This window comes from Equus przewalskii, chromosome 2, assembly GCF_037783145.1.
Source record: "Equus przewalskii isolate Varuska chromosome 2, EquPr2, whole genome shotgun sequence".
NCBI lineage: Eukaryota > Metazoa > Chordata > Mammalia > Perissodactyla > Equidae > Equus > Equus przewalskii.
In genome coordinates, this window is record NC_091832.1 from 66,423,878 (window position 1) to 66,433,541 (window position 9,664).

Sequence of the window (9,664 nt, forward strand, 5' to 3'; positions counted from 1 at the left end):
TGGGCTGCCAACTCCACAAAGGACGAGAGTGAGAGGAAGGGCCTCTGACCTGGCGTCTCCAGTCTGGTGGCTGCCCTGTCACAGAGCACAGGAAACCACTGGCCCCTCTTTTAATTACAGTCTTTGCAAGAAGAGGCCAAACCCCCTCTGATTCGGAGCAAAGCTAGTTTCCTCTTCTTATTAACAATAACGTATCCCAATGCTCCAGTAATTACAGACCTATTCCTGAAGCAATCAAATTGCTTATTTGAAAGAAAGACTGTTTCCTTTCCCTAATGAATGTGAAGAGTTCCCCAGAGCCCGAAGGTGATGGGTATGAATGCCCCACTGTAACAATGAAAAGCGATTATAAATAAATGACACAGAGCCGCTCTGTTCTTAAAAATCACTGCGTGATCAATTTGAGAGACACACATAGAGATGGGACTCATGGGATTTTGTTTTAATTAGTCTGCCCGAAGGAAAACGATACTTTGTTCTTTGCTGGCACCGTTGTACGTTGAAGCTTAAAGAGACTTTGAAAACACGATCCTATTCATTGTTCTCAAACCACTGGCAGATACGGTGGCCCTCGTTTTTTAGGAGGGGAAACTGAGGCACAGACAGATGAGCATTTCTGTTCTTAGCAGGATCTTGAAAGGTTCATATATCACCATATCCAACAGATTTTTATGTCTCTCCCCTACTCGACTGCTCTGATAAATGCTTGTATTTGAAAATCCACAAAAGGGGAGAAATTAACAAGAGGCTATGGAGAAAATGGTGCCAGCTTCTTAAAATAATTTAAAATAAGGTGTGCGTGTGTGTGCTTATACACATGTTTGAGTAAGTCTTGGTTTTGGGGTCAGGAAACAGTAAGGATGAAAAGATGGGAGGAGGTGAGGGCCTTCCGTTTTAGCCGTCAACACTGGAACAACTGCCCTTTGCTGCAAGTTGTAGCATGTGAGCTGGAGGGCTGCGGACAGCCAGAGATCGGAGCTGGAGGAGGACTGATGAAAAATCATCTAAACTAGAGTTCTGTCAGAGTGGAGTAACCTTGGAATAAAATCTTTTAGAATTTAAAGAAAAAACCTGGTAGCTAGTTGTTGCAGGACCCCTATCTGAGTCCAGCTGCTGCCCAGAGTGGCATTTTACAATTGAGTTTTCATTCAGGGGGCGTGCTGCAGAACACCAAGAAGGCTTTCTTGTTACTGCACAAAATTGGGGTTCTCTTGCCCAATGCACATAAATGGTCAATTAACTACCATTGGGAGAAGAGATCAGCTTTATTCTGCAAGATCGACCTGCAGGGTGACAGGGAGTGTGTCCCCCAGATCTGTCTCCCCGATTCAGGATTTGGGGTGAAATTTAAGAAGTCAGGGAGAAGAGAATAGGCTGGCACCCAGAAATGCTGGTGGGACAGGTTTTGACTGGTGGGCTTCAATCATTTATGGTAAGATTTTAGACATTTATGATGAGGTTCTAAACATTTATGATGAGTGGGGAAGAAATCTTAACACCAGATCTTCCTGAATGAGAGATCCCTCACTTCTGATAAGAGTATGACTTTCAAGTTCCAGTCGGATCCCTGTCCTTTGGTTCTGGATCTTTGGTTCTGCGGTCATTTCAGGTCAAGTTTTCTTCTTCTGCACATGCTCTGGCTATGTGGCTTTGCATATTTTCTGAAAGACAATTCTTAATCACTCTGTTAATAAGAGATGGGGTCAGTTGAACTGGTCCTGAAGTGCCTGTGGTTACATTCCAAGACCATATTGAGAAATCAACTTGTTACCCTTTGCCATTTCTAAAAAGTAAAAATTGAATCCATTTGAAATTCATGGATATGAGTCTGCAGAATTCTCAAGAAGATGAACTAAAAATTCCTCAGGATCCTGGATATTTATATTTCCAGAGATTCCTTACTGCAGTATGAAGTTTTCAGTACTTTTTAGATGAGTTCCTTGATTCTAGAAGACATGTGCCATTACGTTGAATTTTTGCACAACTCTTAGCCTTATGACATTCATCAGGAGCTGGCAGAACTTCCCCCCTAAAATTGAGAATAGCTTTATTTCTGATTACTTTTAAAGGAAGAGAACACAGGAATTACTTAGAAGAGTTTCTGGAATTTGGTTATCTATATGGTTTGATAGTTTTAAGGGAATCAACTAATCACATTGACCAAATCACTGGCTAGTTCAGTAAAGCAATCAGCTTAACTAATTGTCCAGTTGACAATCAAATCAATGAACTGGTTTTGTTTAGGTTTTTCATTTTTGTCTTGTTTTTGTTTTTGACATGGTGTAGGCACAGCTCAAGTTAAGCAAACCAGATGATCTTGTCAATGCTTATGAAATAGAAGTGGACAACATATTTAAAAATGTGAGAGTCCTTGGGGCTGGCCCCATGGTGTAGTGGTTAAGTTCAGTGTGCTCCACTTTGGCGGCCCTGGTTCATGGGTTTGGATCTCAGGTGCGGACCTACACCACTAATCAGCCATGCTGTGGTGGTGACCCACATACATAATAGAGAAAGACTGGCACAGATGTTAGCTCAAGGCTAATCTTCCTTATGCAAAAAACCAGGAAGATTGGCAACAGATGTTAGCTCAGGGCAAACTTTCCTTAAGCAAAAAAAGAGGAAGATTGGTGACAGATGTTAGCTGAGGACAAATCTTCCTCAACAAAAAAAAAAGAAAAAATGTGAGAGTCCATATGGAAACAGAGCCTCATTAAAGAATCAGATGGAATTAAAGGGGTTAAGCTCACTGGAAAAAAAAAAGATTAAAATAAAAGGCTATTCTTGCCAGGGAATGAAGCCTCTGCAGAAATTGATTATGTGGAGGGTCCCTCTGGGCCTTGGAACAATTAGCTCTCAGAAAATTAGAGGACAGCCTTTGTGCTTCTGGGGATTCAAATGTAACAGGTGTCTCCTGTCCCTTAGGAAACCGTTTGCTCCTTCCAGCCTCTCATTTTTTGGACGCTTGCCCCTGCGGGGTAAACCCAAACCCCTGAGAGTTAAAGATTTTGAGTCAGAGAGAGTCTGAATAATTGGATTCTTGGAAGACATTACTTTTGCAAGATTCTGCCACAGATGTACTTCCTGGGGTGTTTTCTGTCAAAAAAAAAAGAAATTCCTTCTACTGAGAAAAAGCAAGAACTAAGATGCTGTCTTTCCTAAAGTGGGGGATGGAAAGGAAACTATTTTTCTTCTGTCCCTTTCCTAACTTCACTCTTAGGACAAAGTGAGCAGTGAGAGAAGGTGACTAGGCCTTAATCATCCAGATGCCCTGGAAGAATAAAATGTGATCTTTGTAGCCAGGGTGGGGGAATTGCCACAAAGAAAAGTGGCAAAGGAGAGCAAGTGTCTCATTTTACCTGCTGAGAACGATTAGATGTGCTTATGCCGAGGTGGGTGTTACTAACCTGATGAAGGACAATCTGACAGAGAGTTGATGAAGTGACTTGAGTGAAAGGAGCCAGAGAATTATTTGCTGTCTCCTCTCCTGTGTGGGAGGAGGCAAGTGGGGAAAGGCGGATCAGAGTGGGAGGGTGCATCATTTTCCCACAAGGAGGAGTCAGCACATTCTTTCTTCAGGGTAGAAGACTTGACACATTTTGGAAGGAGGTTCGGAATATTGTACATGTTTAGCAACTGATGTGGAAAGTCCTCCTAGGGAGAGACCCATCTTTGGGGAAATTGCCTCCACAAGTCCCCCTGGGAGGAGCTGAGTCTCCTGGGTTTGCCTAGGCTAAGGCCCAGCTCTCAGAGGCCAGAGTCAGGTGACTTTGTCTAACAGAGGATGAGGAAGAGGAAGAAAGAGAGAGAAGAAGGTCCCCAGAGGGGCCTCGGCATAGGCTAAAACTGACAAAATATTTGGCGGGAATGGATTTTTTCTTTTTTTGGAAAGCAGTGGAAGTGGTCCCCTAGAAGAGAACAGAGGGATTTAGGATCTGGAGGCAGAGGGGCCTCTAACACTGTAAGTCGTGGTAGGGGCACAGGAACCACAGTGCAGCTGACCTGCTGTCTGAGTTACAGAGTAAAGTAAAGCTGGGCTTTGAGAAGGGAGTGTTGTATTCTAATATGTGGCTGCAGAGATCAATGCACAGCACACCCAACTTCCACTGGAAGAAGAGAGATTCACTTTGCAATAATATAGAAATGTTTTCCCAGTGGTGATTCTTGTTTAAGAGCATACATTGACACATCTTTTTGGAGGGAAGTTTGGCAGTATTTATCAAAACTTAAAACCAGCACAACTTCCAACTCAATGATTATACTTCAAGGGATCTTCCACAGAGAAACACACGTACGTACAAATATGTAAGTTCAAGGAAGTTTTATTGCAGCATGATTTGTAATAGCAAAAACTTGGAAACAACCTGATTGTCCATAAATAGTGGAACGGTTACAGTGATTATTCATAGGATTGTACAGAAAGTTCTCCAAGATACTGAGAATTGATTTTTTTAATTGATGTAAAATTCACATAACATAAAATTAACCATTAATCATTTCAAAGTGCACAATTCAATGACTTTTATGATATTCACAATGTAGGCAGCCATCACCTCTGTCAAGTTCCAGGACATTTTCATCCTCCAAAAGGAAACTCCATATCCAGTAAGCAGCCACTCTCCATTACCCCAAGAAATGATTTTGAAATGTCAGAAGAGTATGTACACTATTGTCCCATTTATATTTTTAAAGACCCTCCAAACTATGTCCTATATACCCACACACCTACAGAGGCAGTGTAGAGTTGTGGTTTTGGGTGGGAGCTCTGGAGCCAGCCTATGTTTCAAATCCTGGCTCTAACTCAGATGAGCTGTGCATCTCTGGGCAAGTATTTAGCCTATCTGTGCCTCCATTTCCACAGGTGTAAACTGAGGCTAATAATAATACCTACAGTACAGTCGTGAAGAGTCAATCAGTGAGGTCAAGGCTGATACGGTCACTATTTAGTCTATCTACTTTTGTGTTTGAATTCTTTTTATTTTTTTAGTCCAAATCATGAGCAAATAAACCTATTTCCGGCTTAGGGAGCAGTTGTGCTGAGTACGCATTCCCAGAATAATCCCTTTCAGGACTCTGCGGATCTGCTGCTCCACCACAGTGGCTGCCTCTTCCTTAAGCAAAGGCTGCAGGGAGATGCGTGTATTAGTGTAAGTAACGGAGCAGTCAGCCCTTTGAATCTCCTCAACGGCACAGCAGAAATGCAGGCTTTAAGTATCAGCAAAATTCTAACTGAAAAGATCCGTGGGAAGTACCTATTTTTGAATTACGTCTAAACCAAGGGCCAGCAGCCAATTCAGAGAGCAAGGGGAAGGGTCTCTGTGGAGCTGAGATAACTAACAGGGAAGGAAGGAAGGCAGGAGGCAAGGAGGGATGGAAGGAAGGCGGGGACGAAGAAAGAGGGAAAGAGGGAGAAAGGGAGCAAGGGAGGAAATAACAAAAACGAAAAGTGGGACAAGAATAGGTCAGGATGAAGGAAAAGAAGAAAAGAGAACAGCAATGAAATGCACAAAAAACAGGCATGCAGGAGACAGACCTGGCTTGTAGAAGAGACACCTGGCCGGGCTGTGATTGCAGGCCTCACATGTAAGGCATTTCAACCAAAACTTAAAAAGAGAGAATTAAGAGACGCATTTGTGATTTCCATTTTTTATTTTCAGTTTAGTCCGAACCTACATTGCAGTCAGAAAGCTGCTATGCATGAAGAGACAAGCGTGACCACCGCCACACTTTCACAGGGCGTGGTTCTTTCTAGCTTCCCCTCTAGGGTGACTACGGTTGCCCCATCCCCCAGATGTGCCTGCACAAACCACTGCCCCGACCATCCCTTGAGAAGCCTTTAACTTTGTGTCTAAATCTGAACACAGCCTCAAGTAGACTCTGGGATGCTGGGCGCTCACAGGTTTGGGGATATTTGGTGAGGTTTGGATACGGTAAATGGAAAGCTCAGGTCTAGTCAATTTCCTTATCAGGACAAGGTGGAAATGCAAGTACGGAATTTGCAAAGTCTTGCAGAATGAAAAAAGAAGTATTGAACTACTGTCTTTTCAAAGGGAATATTTTAAATTGCAAATGCTCCAGAACCACCAGAAACGCAGTAGGTAGACAGCATTTCGCCAGCATCTATTTTCAAATATTTAAAAACTGTTTTGTTGGCTTCTGTTGATTTAATGAAGTGATTCAAAAGGGTTTAGCAGGGTTTGGCATCTTCAAAATGGCGATTTTGCTTCTGATAACTTTCCAGAAAAATTAAATGTGTTGTGAAGGATAAATTACAGTTTGATGCGAGTTGTCTTGTTAAAATGTCATTCCTCTTCCCCAGCAACCTACTTCCCGTCTCATTAAGCCAGTTGACTGGATATCTCTAGACAATTACGACTGTGATTTACTACCTTAATGCTCAATTGTTACTGGGAGCTGAAGGGTCGGGGGAGGGAGATATTCTCATCTTCCGTGTCTCCTGGAGGGACGATCAAGTCCTCAGCTGTAGCATTAAACACAGCAGTAGAAAGCAGAGACACAGTAAAGCATTTTCACTGCTGTTATGAGCTGAGATATAAAATGAGATTTATTTCCAACGATCTGATAGAGAAAATTGAGTCCTGGGAATTGATGTCTCAGAAAGCCTTTCAAGTCAGCCAGGAGTTACTACAGGACGTGAGTCACACAGCAAAATATAAGAGTCAGAGGAGAAAAAAGAATCGAGCTTTGACATTTTCTGCAGTCACTGTTAAAGATAAAGGAATTGACCAGTTTGTACAATATGAATTATGGTCACAATTACTGTCTTCCCCGATTCAGTCTCTCCTAACAGCTGGATACCTCGGGCCCTTAAATTGGCGCCATAATGCAGCTTTTTGCTTTTAAAAAACCCAGTTCTTCTGCAGATGGAATGCCATATAAACAAAACCCGCAAATAGCTCTTTCTTTTCTCCGAAAGTTTTAATCCTAATAAGTAATTTCAAATAATTGTTATGGTTCTTCTAGCATTTCGCATTTTGTTTCTTAAATGTTCTGAAAATTACCATTGAAATTTGAATTTGATGATATAGCAATCCCCAGTTGGTCTTTTAAAAGGAGAGTGGGAATTAGAAGTTTATGTTAAATTTCGTTTACCCAGGTATTCATTTAGTAGCCAATATTTGTCACGATTTTAACGTGTGTCTGACATTGCTAGGCTGTGTTCAGAGAGAAGCTATATGTGGTTTTTCAATTTGTGTAATTCGCTTCCAGAACATTTTCCAAGTCTACACGTTTGCAAACTACTAGAGGTCAAGGTAAAACTAAGAAAGCGTGAAGGTTCATGAATATATGAGGGCTTTGCCAAAATCAAGGATAGGCGCCTCCCCCTGTAGGGCTAACTTCAGGTCTTTTCAATAAACTTCAACACACCAGGTGACTGATGTCAGTTTGTCTACTGGATCCTCTGTGTTCTACCCAAGGACATGCTACACAGCATTCGTGTAACACCCACACCCACTTTAGGGCTTGGGAGAGTAAGTTTTTCAAAATTGTGGCAATCTGGACTCTCCTTTTACTTTTTGGGGTTTTGTCCCTGATCTACAGCTACCTCTGTGAATAACCTAATGACTACTTCAAAAATCAAAAACTTTCTGACGCCTTTATCACCCCTCTAGACAGAAATGAGGGAGGGGACAACGTTCAAGGGTAACTGGCACACTCAGTCACTACTCACTACTTCAGTTGAGGCCCAACGGACAGCTTCCCTTTTATTCTCCTCAAAGAGAGTTTGTGTAAGAACTTTGCCAGCGTTTCTTGTTCTACTTGTTGTGAATATGCACAATTTATCTTTCTGGGAAAAGCGCGGACAGCTTTTGTATAACTTGCTTAATAGTCGCAATTTGTTAATTTCATCTTTTTTTCCCAAAAGAGGTGGAAAAAAATGATTAATTGTGTGATGAGTGACAGAGAGTCTTTCTTTGGCCCATAAAGGGTAATTGGATCATGAGTTTCCTGAAACAATGTCACTGACTTAAAAATTCACATCTGCATTGTATTTATATTTACCTTACTTTTTTCCAACCATTGCTCAGGCTTGACTAAGACTGAAGTTCAATTCTCTCACTAAAGATTTGAAAAATATTGAAAATATTTCCATTGTTTCTTTACCGATAATCTCTAAGTCCAAAGGATGTGTATTGTTCCCAACTGTCTTCCCTATCCCAACCTTTTTCTCTCTCTGTAGTTATGTCACATTAACTTTGATAAAGCAAAATATCTATCAAGCTTAAAACTATATAAGAAATTTTAAGGAAAATGATTATAGATTCCATTCAGAAAAGATATGGTGGATAGTCAGTTATCTCTTTATTCTGATTATGAAGACTGACAAAAAAACAATCTTTGTTTTGAAATAATTATAGATTCTCAGAAAGTTGTGAAACTAATCCATACAGTTCCATGTGTTCTTCATCCAACTTCCCCCAATAGTAACATCTTATATAATTGTAGTACAATATCAAAACCAGCAAACTAACTGGACCTTATTCAGCTTTCACCAGTTTCTACATGCACTCGTGTGTGTGTGTGTGTGTGTGTGCGCATGTGTGTGTGTTTAAAGTTCTATGCAGGTTGATCCCAGAAATAGATCTGCGTACCCATTGACCACAACTAAGATATAGAACTCTTCCATCATTGCGGAGGACCTCTCTTGTTCCATCTCTTTATATCCACATCCTCCCTCCCTTCCTCCCTCTCCTGTCCCTAACCCCTGGCAACCACTAATCTATTCTCCATCTCTATACTTTTGTCACTTCTGGGACGTGATAGAACTGAAATCACGCAGTATGTAACCTTTTGAGATTGACTTTTTTTACTAAGCATAATGCCCCTGAGATCCATCTGGGTTATTGCGTGTATCAATAGTCCAGTCCTTTTCATTGCTGAGTAGTATTCCATTGCATGGATGTTCCAGTGTCTGTTTAACCATTCACTCTTTGAAAGACATTTGTGTTGTTCCCAGGTTTTTGTAATTACGTATAAAGCTGCTATGAACATTCGTGTACAGGTTTTTATGTAGGTATCTGTGAATGTAAGTTTTCACTTCTTTGTGATAAATGCCCAAGAGTATATGATTACTGCCCTGTATGAAGAGTGTGTGTTTAGTTTTACAAGAAACTGCTGAACACTTTTCCAGAGTGACTGTACCATTTTATATTTCCACCAGCAGTATGGGAGGGATTCATTTCTCTCTGCATCCTTGCCAGTACCAAACTTTTTTAGATAGGTAAATGAATATCAAAACATTGTAAGAAGTCACACAAAGGCCACAAAGAGGCTGAGCAAAGTGTGTGGAAAGAGATCTTGGCTTGTATATGAGCCTCAGACCCCTTTTTCAGGAGGGCTGACAGGAACATTTGTTGTTGTGTACAATTCCACAGGCTTTGTCAGCCTGTAGCCACATATCCGTTAGCAATGGCTGCAAATGAGAGAAAATCCAACTACAGTCAGTTAAGCACATGAGGCTATTTTCCTCACATAACAAGAAGTCCAGAAATCAGTGGTTGCAGAGGCTCAAAGATGATGGCAGCTGCTGCTTCAGGCTCATATCCACATTCCTTTGGGAAGAACAGAGGAGAAAGGGCGGTGTTTGTACCAGGAAGAAAAATGTTTTCCCAGAAGCATCATTATGGTTTTCTGTTTTTGTCAC